Genomic DNA, 13,270 nt, shown 5'->3' on the forward strand with positions numbered 1-13,270 from the left:
TTTTTAGTAATAAGCACAAATGTTAAGGATTTTACTTCATGTCTGTGTGACTTGTGGATGATGAATCATGTATGTTAATTATCTAAAGTAATCATCTTTCACCATATACTCCCTTGCGCTATTAACATCTCTCTTGAGTATTTTCAATGAGCTTGGAAGGAAAAAGAGACAACTACAAAGGGAGGACACTCAAATGAAAAAGGAAGAACATCAAGGACAATAACACCTACTTGGACAATAAGGTCTTCACAACAATCGATGGTGTGGTTGTAAGCATTCCAAATCCTTTTCATTATGGAATTGCCAGGCTTAAGTTGATTATTGCAAATTTTATAAGCCTCGATCAAGGTGTGTAATGGGTCTCCCTTTGTGTCTTTAAAGGTGAATGCATCAAAATCAATTCTTTCAATTTCTTGATGCATATCTTTAGGGGGAGTTCATTCTTATATTTTGATTATGTTGAGACTATTGCTTTATCTTAGTAATTTCATATAGTCTCTTGCATGAGAATAGTGTTTCTCATGAAGTATGTTACTACACATCAATCCATCTTGTTAAAATAATGTTGCTTTTATCAAGGATTGTTGCTCTCATTACTAAAGTAGCATGCTTATTGGATTCTCCTATTTTAAGCTTAATTCCTATTCCAATATGTTACTCTCTTGATCGCATCCATTGTTTGTTTGATCATAGAATAACATCAAATGACACTTAGTGCCTCATATTCTTTCCAATCGATACCTCTCTTGATATGCACTAAGTTAAAAGGAGAATTCATGATTCATTTATACAATTTGTGATCCACTTAATATATGTTAACCATGACTTAGAAAAGGATCACTAGTTGTAAGAACTCTCTCTTGTGCAAAATATTTTCACACATTGTCATTGAGCATAGGTCTTAAGCAAACAAGACTAAGGACAAAAGCACAATGAAGAGAGCGTCTACAAGTAAAGGTACAAAACGGGTAAAACTTATTCCTATCATTTACATATGTACCTAAAATCTTCCTCTTATATACACTCTTTGCATATCTTGTATAAAAGGAAGAGAAAGCATGTCCTTTGCATTTATCCCTGCTTCATACCTAGTTTAACCTCTTAAAATTTCACTCATGCATTATTGCATCTTTGCTAAAACTAGATGAAGTGGTCCTATTGTCAAAGAGCTTAAAGCTTAACCTTGTAACGAGGATAAGCTACCTTTGTTCCAAAGGTGGATGGTCCTTAAGTCTCTTTGAAATCTTTAAAGGAAAATGCTTAAAATGTTTGCAACATGCTTTCATAAGTGCATAAACTGTCTTGAGCATCACACATATACTATGACACAATGCACTTCACTTTCTCTATGATATAGACTTGTTCTCATTAACCTAATTATGTGCACTTGGCATTTAAGACCAAAATATGTATTCCTCTCAAGGCACATATTTAGGGGGAGAAATCTATATTATATAGAACTATGATCATGCTTAATTGACATATCTCTTGATCATATCTCTTTCATTTTGGTACAAATGCATATATCCTATTATTCCCGTACCACGACTACGACTAATATGTTTCCAAGTATATTACTATGCTAAGTCGTAGATTGAAAGGGAAATGGAGTCTTCGGCGAAGACAAGGCTTCCACTCAACTCTATTGGTATTATCTACCCTTCGCCATCACTCCATACTATCTCTCCACATTGGTATAATCTTTCACTCATATATTATTTACCAAAGGGGGAGATAACTTATAGAATGGGCTCTGATGACTCCGTTTTTGGCGATTCATGCCAAAGGGGGAGAGAGTATTAGCCCAAAGCAAAAGGACCGCACCACCACCCTAATTTTAAAATGAGTTCAATTGAAAATTTCAAATTGGTATCTTATTGTGTTCAAAAGGGGGAGAAAGTAGTATTTCAAAAATCAATATCTTAAAACCCTCTTGAACTCTAAGAGGAGGATTTAATCTAGGGGGAGTTTTGTTTAGTCAAAGGAAAATCATTTGTAACAGGGGGAGAAATCTCCAAATCTTATGATTCATTTACCTTTGACTATTTACAAAAGACTTTGAAAAAGAATTTGCAAAAACAAAACTTGAGGTGCAAGCATGGTCCAAAATGTTAAAAACAAAGAAAAGCATCCATGCATATTTTATGAAATGAATATTGGTTTAATTCCAAGCAATCTTTGCACCTATCCTATGCAAACTAGTTCAATTATTCTCTTATATATTTGCTTTGGTTTGTGTTGGCATCAATCACCAAAAAGGGGGAGATTGAAAGGGAAATAGGCTTTAAACCTTTTCCTAAATGATTTTGGTGGTTGAATGTCCAACACAAACAATTGGACTAATTAGTTTGCTCTAGATTACATGTTCTACAGGTGCCAAAGATTCAACTCAAAACCAATAAAAAGAACGAGACAAGGTTCAAAAGAAAGGAGCAAAGAGAAACCGAAGTGCTCCCTGGTATGGCGCACCGGACTGTCCGGTGTGCCACCGGACAGTGTCCGGTGCACCACCGGACCGTGTCCGGTGCACCAGGGAGGTTTGCCTTCAAACTCTTCACCTTCGGGTTTCTCAGGCGCAGCCCACTATAATTCACCGGACTGTCTGGTGCACCACCGGACAGTGTCCGGTGCTCCAGAGTGAAGCGGCTCTGAACTGGCCAGCTTCGGGAAAGTGGGAGGTCGCTCCGCTAAAATTCACCGGACTGTCCGGTGTACACCGGACTGTCCGGTGTGCCAGCGGAGCAACGGTCATCTGCGCGCAACGGTCGACTCTGCAAAGTGTACAGTTGAATTCAGTGTGTCAGAGCAGAAGTCAGAGGGGCACCGGACTGTCCGGTGCTGCACCGGACTGTCCGGTGCCACATGAGGACAAAGCCTCCAACGGTCGACCAGCTCCAATCTCAACGGATAGGATGACATGGCTGGCGCACCGGACACTGTCCGGTGTGCACCAGACTGTCCGATGCGCCCATCGCCAGCAGCCTTCTCCAACGGCCATATTTTGTTTGGTGGCTATAAATACCACCTCAACCGGCCACTTCAGTTGTGGGAGTCCAAGCAACATTCCAAGTCATCTAGTTGACATACTCAAGCCCTCCCAACCACCTATATTCATTGATACATCCTATACACAAGATCTAGCCCACTACAACCAACACAAGTGCCACAAAAGAGAGAGCGAGCAACTGAGAGCTACTCAATTGAGTTTAGCCCTAGTGCCTTGTGAGATACATTGAGAGATAGTGTGTGCTTCATCCTTGTGTTCATTTGTGCGTGGAGTTTTGACTCCCATTCAAACTTCCTCCAAAGTGTTGGAGGCTTGTAAAAGCTAGCAAGAGACACCAAAGAGTGTGGTGGTCCTTGCGGGATCGAGAGTGATCCTTGAGAAGAAGAAGAGCTCACCGATCCTTGTGTGATCGGTGGAGAGAGGGAAAGGGTTGAAAAAGACCCGTCCTTGAGTGGACTCCTCAACGGGGACTAGGCCTTCGAGGGCCGAACCTCGGTAAAACAAATCACCCATGTTCATTGTGTTTCTTGCTTGTGATTTGTTTGCTTTCCCTTCTCTAAGTTTTCTTGCGCCATTCTCCACTAACATCTTTTGGTGTTGCTTCAAGTTTAATTCTCATTTGGTGGAGCAACCCTTCGCAAGAAAGAACTTTACTTATTGCTCTTCTCATCTAAGCCTTCTTGCTTTACTATCCATATATCTAGTAGTTGTATTGTTTATCAATTCCGTATTATTTCATAGCAACTTTGGTTACAAGCAAAGGACTTAGTTCTTATACTCCGATAATCATATTTCTTGTTCTAACCACTAATCAAAGGATCTAGTTGGGGATAAAGTTTTAATCTACAGGCTTCGCCTATTCACCCCCCTCTAGGCGACTTTCAGTGAGAACCAAGGGCAATCCGACACAAGGAGAAAGAAGGAGCGGACACTCACCAGGGACACACACCCACGGTCGGGACGCATCAAGGGCTGGGAAAGGGCACCGATATCCGGTTTCCCCAACGTGATGGCTACCCGCCTATGGAGGTCGTCGACGGGAAGGGGATCCGAAGACATCCGCAAACCCTCCAAGTTGGCCTCCGGCGTCATCTCCCAAAGCGGCAACCGCCGCTCCGTCAAGGGAAGCACCCTCCGGCGATGAATGGCGGCAACCACTCCCGCAGCGGTGAGCCCTCCTTTCCGCAACTCCTCCAGGGCCTTCAGAAGGGGCTGGAGATTCTTCTGTCTGTCGTGCGGGGTCCCATAGCGCCAGACATCGGCGACAGCGGTCACCACTCGCTGAGAAAACGACGGGAGCCTCCCGTCGTCATTTCGGAGATAGAACCACCAGCGCTGCCACCCTTTGTTCGAGGACACAAGGATGGCGGGAATATACTGCGGCGCCCGCGCCTGCCTCAGCTGGAGGATGCAGCCACCGGCCCGCACTGCCGTGCGGACCCTTCTATCCCCCGTCGGCGAAGCAAAAAGCCGCGAAGATGGCGGCTTGCGAGATGGAGTTGGGGCTGAGGTTGTGCAACTCCACCCCGTAGACATGCAGAATCGCCCGCGTAAAACGGCTTGCCGGCACTCCGAACCCCCGCTCGTGAAAGGAGACGAAGCTCACGACATACCCCGGCGGCGGGGACGGGGCGGCTCCGCTCGGGGGAGGCATCCACTCCGGCTGCGAGTCACCGGAGAGAGGGCGAAGTAAGCCCTCAACAACAAGGGCATCCAGGTCATCTGCCGTGACGGTGGAGAAGGGCCACGGGTCGCGCGGCGGAACAATGGTCACCCGGTCGGCCATCACCAAGTAGAAGAGGTAGCGGTGGAAAGGACTAGGTGAGCGGTTTCCTTTCTCTGGCTATTCCCTCGGGTTGCGAAAACCTAAGAGGGAGGCAAGTAGCAAGAGTAAAAAACCGTCACCGGTCCCTCTCCCGAATATATAAAGACCCAGGCGAGACCCGTTCAACACTTCACCCGAACCCGCCGCGGGACTCAAAACTCAAAGCGAAACGCCCGTTCCTCGAACGGCTCGCGCACGCGCAACGGCTGTCCTCAGGCCACTCGGGCTCCGCGCCCACTACTGATCAGGGGTTCGTAGGCTGGCCCTCGAAGGGTTCACAGCCGCCTCAGACGCAGAGCGAGGGATGACCCTGGGTACGTTCGATACATAACCAAGGCTCGGGCTGCGCTCCCGAGGTACCCTAGGACATTTCCGAGACCAACGGGAACGATTTTGTAACGGAATCCCATCAGAGGGAGGCATCGAGCCCTCGGACCCCGTCAAAAGGGGACCGGGTCCGGCAAATCACTCGCAGGTACTTTTGGAGCGCGCCTCCGGGCCTCTAGCCGATCCCTAACAAATGGGGCACGGGCGTCCACTCGGATTACCCGTTAGCAGCTCACTGGAGACACCATGTTCGGAGCCCTCAGAGGGCAACATGGCGCTTTTCCCCCCTCCTCCTTGCGGAAAGGCGACGCAGGGGCGTATGTAAAAAAGTCGAGTCTGTCCTTGACCGTCCTCTCGCTCTGTGCGGAGGCTCGGGGGCTGCTCTCGCAAACCCGGCTCCAGCCAAACCGTTGACAGCGTCAACATACCAGCCCGAGAACTTGGAACCCGACCGTGCACCCGGGCTACGACCAGCTCGCATGAGGGGACAACCAGACCGGCCGAAGCATCCCGAAACGCATTAAGACCTCAAAGGAGTCAAACCACTCCTCCGAGGCCTCGGGGGCTACACCCGGCGGGTGCGCTCGCGAGCACCCACTGGAACAAAACGCAACCGAGAAAGGCCGGTCCCCTTGCAAAAAAGTGCGACAAAAGCCTCTGAAAGCATCTAGGCCCCTGGTTGGTTTTAGTGATTAATGACAACGTAATATTATATGTAACTAATGTGTGTTTTGCAGAGACAAATGGTAAGTTAGGTCGCATAACAGGTAGAAGTACTACAACGGTGAAAACAATCCCGGAGATAAGAACTCGAAGCGACGGCTAAAACGACGAAACAAAAGGCGAAGGTCTACGGAGTCCGAGTGTCAAGGAGTTGTGGACACTCGCGATTTAGTTAGGTCTTTTATTCTCTTTTAGCCGTACTATAAACAGGGGTTGTCGATGAGTAGTTTGACCAAGAGAGTTCTAGTGTAGTGTTGGTGCACAATCACACTCACATACAGTGCTAGGTGTCACTCTAGAACTCACACACAAGTTAGAACGAAAACCGATTTGAAAATCAGCTGAAAATCAAGAGTTAGGGTTTCTGGCCCTGGGGCACCGGACTGTCCGGTGCACCCTCTGCCAGGTGGGGCCTGGCTGGCCCGGGGAAGATCCTTCTCCACCCAGAAACCCGAGAGCGCAGGTTTCAGAGATGAATTTTAGTGGCGCACCGGACAGCGCACCGGACATCGCACCGGACTGTCCGGTGGGCACCGGACAATGACTATTCACTGTCCGGTGTACCATGAGTCCAACGACTAGCTGTTAGAACTAGCCGTTGGAAACGACCGTTGGCGCACCGGTGGCACACCGTTGGCGCACCGGATTGTCCGGTGCGCCAGTGCGCAGAAAGTTGCCTGTAACGGCTAGTTGGTGGGTGAGGGCTATTTATACTCCCTCCACCCACCATATTCAATGTCTTGCACTCCACATTTATTTCAGCACATTGCTAGAGCATTGCAAGCACCAAAAGCCTAGTGAGGAGATTAGAGAATCTTAATCCGCGTTTGTTCCTCATTAGCGCTAGCGAGAGCCACCTAGAGCACACACCACTTGCATTAGGCTTCTCTTGGTCAAGCGAAAGTCTACGGCTTGTTACTCTTGGTGATCAGCATCACCTAGACGGCTTGGTGGCGTTGGGAGCTCGATGATCACCGTGAAGTTCTTGTTGGTGACCCGACTCAAGTTTGTAAGCGGTCTCGAGGGATCCACCGCGCTGGAGTGGCAAAGGATCATCTCGTAGTGAGCACTTGGTTCTTGCGAGGACAAAGGGGGAGCGATACCCTTGCGCGGGTGCTCCAACGAGGACTAGTGGAGAGTGCCGACTCTTCGATACCTCGGGAAAAATTGGAGGAGTCTTCTAAACCTTGCTTTACATTCCGCACTTAAATTCAAGCACTTTACATTGTGTATTTGTTTAGCAAGTATTTGAAGTATTGTCTTAGCATTGTTGCATTTCTAGTATTATTTTCTTAGTGCTAGTTGTTGGGGTGAAGTTGGGCTCTTGCTTAGCTCTTGCTTAGAGTTTAATTAGTGTTGATTTTTAGAGAAGCCCAATTCACCCCCCCTCTTGGGCATCGTGATCCTTTCAATTGGTATCAGAGCCTTGTTGCTCGTAGATTAGCTTAACCGCTAGAGTTACGATGTCCGGTGGGGATGGACCTCCTCCCGTTTTTGATGGTGACGATTTTCCTTATTGGAAAATTCGTATGGAAGCATACTTAGAGGCTATAGACATTGGTGTCTATAAAGCCGCCACACAAGGATTCCCCGAACCTAGAGATCGCACAAATCTTGTAGGTGATGAGTTCAATTATGAGAAATGGAATGCTAAGGCCAAAAACACCCTTTTTAGAGGCCTTTGCAAAGATGTGTTCAATAGAGTAAGAAATCATAAAAAAGCTCATGATTTGTGGATGGACATTTGTGCTCTACACGAAGGAACTAGAAGTGAATGTGAGGAGAGATATCACATAGCCATGCGAAAGTTAAATTCTTTTGAAATGCTTGCTAATGAAAATGCAAATGCTATGTACTCACGTCTCAATATTCTTGTAGAGGAAGTTAATGGATTGAGGCTTACTCAAATCTCACAACCGGATGTTGTGAGGAAGATTCTCAGTGTCCTCCTAATAGACAAATATGGACACATTGTCACTGTGCTACATCAAATGGATCTTTCAGTTACCACACCTACACAAATTTTGGGAAAGATCAATGCCCATGAAATGTACATGCACATCAACGACAAAGAAGAATCATCTTCCAAAAGAAAGGATTTGGCTCTCAAAGCAAATCATGAAAGAAAAGGAAAAGCAAAAATACAAGTTGAGGAAGAATCCTCAAGTGATGATGACCTTGATGCAAACATTGCCTTGATGGTAAGAAAGACCACCAAGATGTTGAAGAAGCTAAATAGAGAAGGCATCAAATTTGATTCAAGAAAGAAGAAATTCTTTTCCAACAAAAGAAAGCCCATTTCTGAGATGGACTGCTACAACTGTGGTGAGCTCGGTCATCTTGCTCATCAATGCAACAAGCCCAAGAAGAATAAGTTCAAGGGCAAGAAAGAAGATGACAACGATGATGAAAAGAAGGAAAAGAAATTCTTCAAGAGGAAGGATGGGAAGCAAAAGAGGTTCCACAAGAAGAAGAATGGAAAGGCATATATTGTTGGTGACTGGCTCACCGACATTGAATCATCAAGTGGGTCTTCTTCAAGTGAAGAAGAGAATGATGAAAAAGTTGCCGCCATCGCCGGGGACTTCTCTTCACCACCATCGCCATCATCAACTTCTCACCTATGCCTCATGGCTAGGGGTGAACGGAAGGTACAAAATGATATTAATATTGTTGATGATAGTGATAGTGATAGTGATGAGGAATTTGCTTCACCTTCATATGATGATCTAGCTGACTTGCTTAAAGAATATACTCAAATCATTAGAAAGTCAAAAGCTAAATGTGATAGGTTGAAAAATGAAAATGAATCTTTAAATGCCAAATATGACATAGTTATAAAGGCTAGTGATGAAATAAAAGAAGAAAATAAAACTATGTCATCAACTGTAAATGAGCTTACAAACTCCCTAAAAGATGCTAAGGAAAAATGTGACAAATTAAATGAAGCTAATAGGGAGTTGCAAAATAGACTAGTAAAGATCAAGGAAGACTATACTCAAATTAAATTTGATCATGACAATCTTCTTGTTGAAAATGAACTTTTATCTTGCAAAACACATGAGGCTATTAACCCTGCTGTTAAGATTGATGTAGCAACCTCATGTGATGATTTGAATCAAGAAGAGCAAACTAGTCTACATGCTGAATTGACTGAAAAAGTTGAAGTCCTGACTTTAGACAACCAAAAATTGAAGAATTACTTGACTGATGCAACTACTAGAGGAAAGGTTGCTATTGAGAACAATGATTTCAACAATGAGTTGGCAGTGGATAATCAAAGGCTTAAAAATGAGGTCAAGAAACTAAAAAGTGAAAATGAACATCTTGCAACAAGTGTGCAAAAGTTCAACAAGGGTCAATACCTCCAAAATGAGCTGCTTATGAACACTGTTATGATAAATAACAAGAGTGGTATTGGATACAATGCTTTTGTGCAAAAGAAAGCTATCACTCAATACAAGCCAAAGCAGACTCACAGGCCTATCAAATGCTTTGAGTGTGGAAATGAAGGTCATTTTGCCCACAACTGCAAAGCCAAACCACCAACTCCCTTGCCCAAGCACTCAAGACCATTTGCTTTCAATGCTCATTATGTTCTAAGAAAGGTTGCAAATGGAAAGGTCAAAGTAACATTCCTAGGCCCACCAAACAAGAGTAGACCTAGACAAATCTGGGTTGCAAAGTCCTTGATTGAGAGAGTCACTGGTCCTATGCAATATAGGGCCCTCAAAACTCAAGCTTGAATTGTCTGTGGATGTAGGTGAACTACAAGACCGGTGGGAGCCATTGGGTTATTGACAGTGGATGCACACAACATATGACAGGCAACCCACGGATGTTCACCTCACTGGATGAAAATGTTGATGGTCAAGATAAAATCACATTTGGAGACAATTCAAAAGGAAAAGTGCAAGGACTTGGCAAGGTGGCAATCTCAAATGATTTATCAATATCAAATGTTCTCTTAGTTGCACCTTTAAGCTTCAATTTATTATCAGTGGGTCAACTCTGTGATCTTGGACTTCAATGCTTATTCACTCCAACAGAGGTTATTGTAACAAAGATGGATGATGAATCAATGGTATTCAAGGGATTTAGATACAACAACCTCTACTTAGTGGATTTCACTTCAGAAGATGCAGACTAAAGAACTTGCCTCTTCACCAAAGCTTCTCTTGGATGGCTTTGGCATAGGAGGCTTGCACATGTTGGGATGAGAACACTCAAGAAGGTATTAAAGAAAGATATGGTTAGAGGATTAAAGGATGTGGTGTTTGAAAAAGACAAGCCATGTAGTGCATGTCAAGCTGGAAAGCAAGTTGCTAATACACATCCTACTAAAGCTTTCATGTCAACATCAAGGCCACTGGAACTACTTCATATGGATTTATTTGGACCTACAAATTATGTAAGTGCCAGTGGCAACCTCTACTGTCTAGTGATTGTTGATGACTTCTCAAGATACACTTGGGTGTTCTTTCTCCATGACAAATCTGAAGTTGCATCTATATTCAAGAAGTTTGCCAAGAAAGCACAAAATGAATTTGATTGCAAGATCAAGAAGATTAGAAGTGATAATGGCAAAGAATTTGACAACACCAACATTCATGAGTACTGTGATGAAATTGGGATCAAGCATGAAGTGTCTGCCACATACACACCTCAACAAAATGGAGTTGTTGAAAGGAAGAACAGGACCTTGATCACTCTTGCAAGAACAATGATTGATGAGTATAACACACCGGAGAGGTTTTGGGCCGAAGCTGTCAACACTGCTTGTTATACATCAAACAGGCTATTTCCTCACCGGCTACTTGCGAAGACTCCCTATGAACTGCTAAATGGAAAAAAGCCAGACGTCTCCTTCTTCCAGGTGTTTGGGTGCAAATGCTACATCTACAAGAAACGCCATCATCTAGGGAAGTTTCAAAGACGTTGTGATATTGGTTTTCTTTTGGGTTATTCATTAAAGTCCAAAGCATATCGAGTATTCAACCATGCCACTGGCGTGGTAGAAGAAACATATGATGTGGAATTTGATGAGACTAATGGCTCCCAAGGAGCACTTGAAAATCTTGATGATGTAGGTGATGAGCCACTTAGGGAAGCAATGAAGAACATGCCTATTGGAGCTATCAAACCAAAAGAAGATGAAGAAGAGGTGCAAATCATTGACAGGCCTTCTTCATCAAATGTACCATAAGATGATGAAAAAGATGAGATGCATGCAAATGAAGATACATTTGTCTCTCATGAACAAGCAAGGGTATAAGCCGAAGATGTTGATGCTCCAGGATCTTCTTCCCAAGTGGTTGACAGGAGAAACTCATCACTACTTCAAGCTCATCCTCAAAACCAAATCATAGGGAGTCCTTCACAAGGGGTTATTACTCGATCACATAGACATGCCTCTTTTATTGAACATCACTCTTTTGTTTCTTGTGTTGAGCCTACTTGTATAGATGAGGCGCTATAGGATCCGGACTGGGTGAATGCCATGCATGAAGAACTTAACAACTTCACCCGTAACGAAGTTTGGACCCTGGAGAAGCCCCCACAAGATGCAAGAATCATTGGAACAAAGTGGGTGTTCAGAAACAAACAAGATGATCAAGGTGTGATTGTAAGAAACAAGGCAAGACTTGTTGCAAAGGGATTCTCTCAAGTTGAAGGCTTAGATTTTGGAGAGACCTTTGCACCGGTTGCTCGACTGGAAGCCATCCGTATCCTACTTGCATATGCATCATGCTATGATATAAAACTTTATCAAATGGATGTAAAAAGTGCATTTTTAAATGGCTTCATAAATGAACTTGTATATGTTGAGCAACCGCCTGGATTTGAAGACCCTAGATATCCTAACCATGCTTATAGGTTGTCCAAGGCGCTTTATGGGCTAAAGCAAGCTCCAAGGGCTTGGTATGAGCGCCTTCGCGACTTCCTCATCGAAAAGGGCTTCAAGATCAGGACCGTCGACACAACTCTCTTCACAAAGAAACATAACAGTGATATTTTCATTTGTCAGTATATGTTGATGATATAATCTTTGGCTCGACAAATGACTATCATTGCAAGGAATTCGGTGAGTTGATGTCGAAGGAGTTCGAGATGTCAATGATTGGTGAGCTAACGTACTTCCTCGGCTTTCAAGTCAAGCAAATGAAAGATGGTAACTTTCTCTCTCAAGAGAAGTATACCAAAGACTTGTTGAAAAGGTTCAACATGGAGAAGTGCAAACCAATCAAGACCCCCATGCCTACAAATGGACATCTCGACTTAGATGAGGGAGGTAACCCTGTTAATCAAACTCTCTACCGTTCCATGATTGGTAGTTTATTGTACCTTACCGCATCTAGGCCCGATATTATGTTTAGTGTCTGCATGTGTGCTAGATTTCAATCTAATCCTAAGAAAGCTCATCTTCGCGCTGTTAAGAGAATTCTTAGGTATCTCAGGCACACCACAAGCGTAGGTCTGTGGTATTCCAAAGGAGCTACTTTTGATTTAATTGGCTATTCCGATTCGGATTATGCCGGTTGCAAAATTGGTAGGAAAAGTATTTCTGGGGGATGCCATCTGCTTGGCAGATCACTAGTATCATGGACATCCAAAAAGCAAAACAGTGTTGCCTTGTCAACTGCCGAAGCGGAATACATTGCCGCAGGTGCTTGTTGCACACAAATTTTATATATGAAACAAACTCTTCTAGACTATGGCGTAGTACTAGAAAAGGTACCTTTGTTGTGTGATAATGAGAGTGCTGTTAAAATTGCTAATAATCTTGTACAACACTCTCGCACCAAGCACATTGATATCCGTCATCACTTCCTTAGAGATCATGTTGCTAAAGGAGATATCATTTTAGAAGGAGTGAGGTCGGAGGATCAATTAGCGGATATTTTCACTAAGCCACTTGATAAGACCCGCTTTTGCATGTTGAGGAATGAACTAAATATTCTTGATCTCAGAAATTTTATGTAAAATGTCAAATGGTGTTGTTAAGCTTGCATTGCATGTTTAAATTTCTTGTATTGCATCTAGGGCTTGTCTAACCTAGTTGAGATAACTGCCAACAAAGCGAGTGAAAAAGCTTAACTCGGGTCAAACTTGACAAGTCTTAGTTTTAAGCTTTTAGCACTTAAATTCTTACTTGTTATGCAATTGTTGGTTATTGAAATATGCATGAGGTACTGCACTAAGGGGGAGTATTCAACACTCAAATCACTCATGAAAACCCCTAGTGCAAGCCAAAATGCAAATTTCACCATTTGCCTATTTTCCCTAAAAAATTATCTAGCCTATGGCAAAATATTTTTTAAAAGTATATGAGGGTGCCAATACCTGTCCCAACAAGTGTTATTTTGTGTGATTATAAGTTGGGATTT

The sequence above is a fragment of the Zea mays genome, chromosome 9, assembly GCF_902167145.1.
Source record: "Zea mays cultivar B73 chromosome 9, Zm-B73-REFERENCE-NAM-5.0, whole genome shotgun sequence".
NCBI lineage: Eukaryota > Viridiplantae > Streptophyta > Magnoliopsida > Poales > Poaceae > Zea > Zea mays.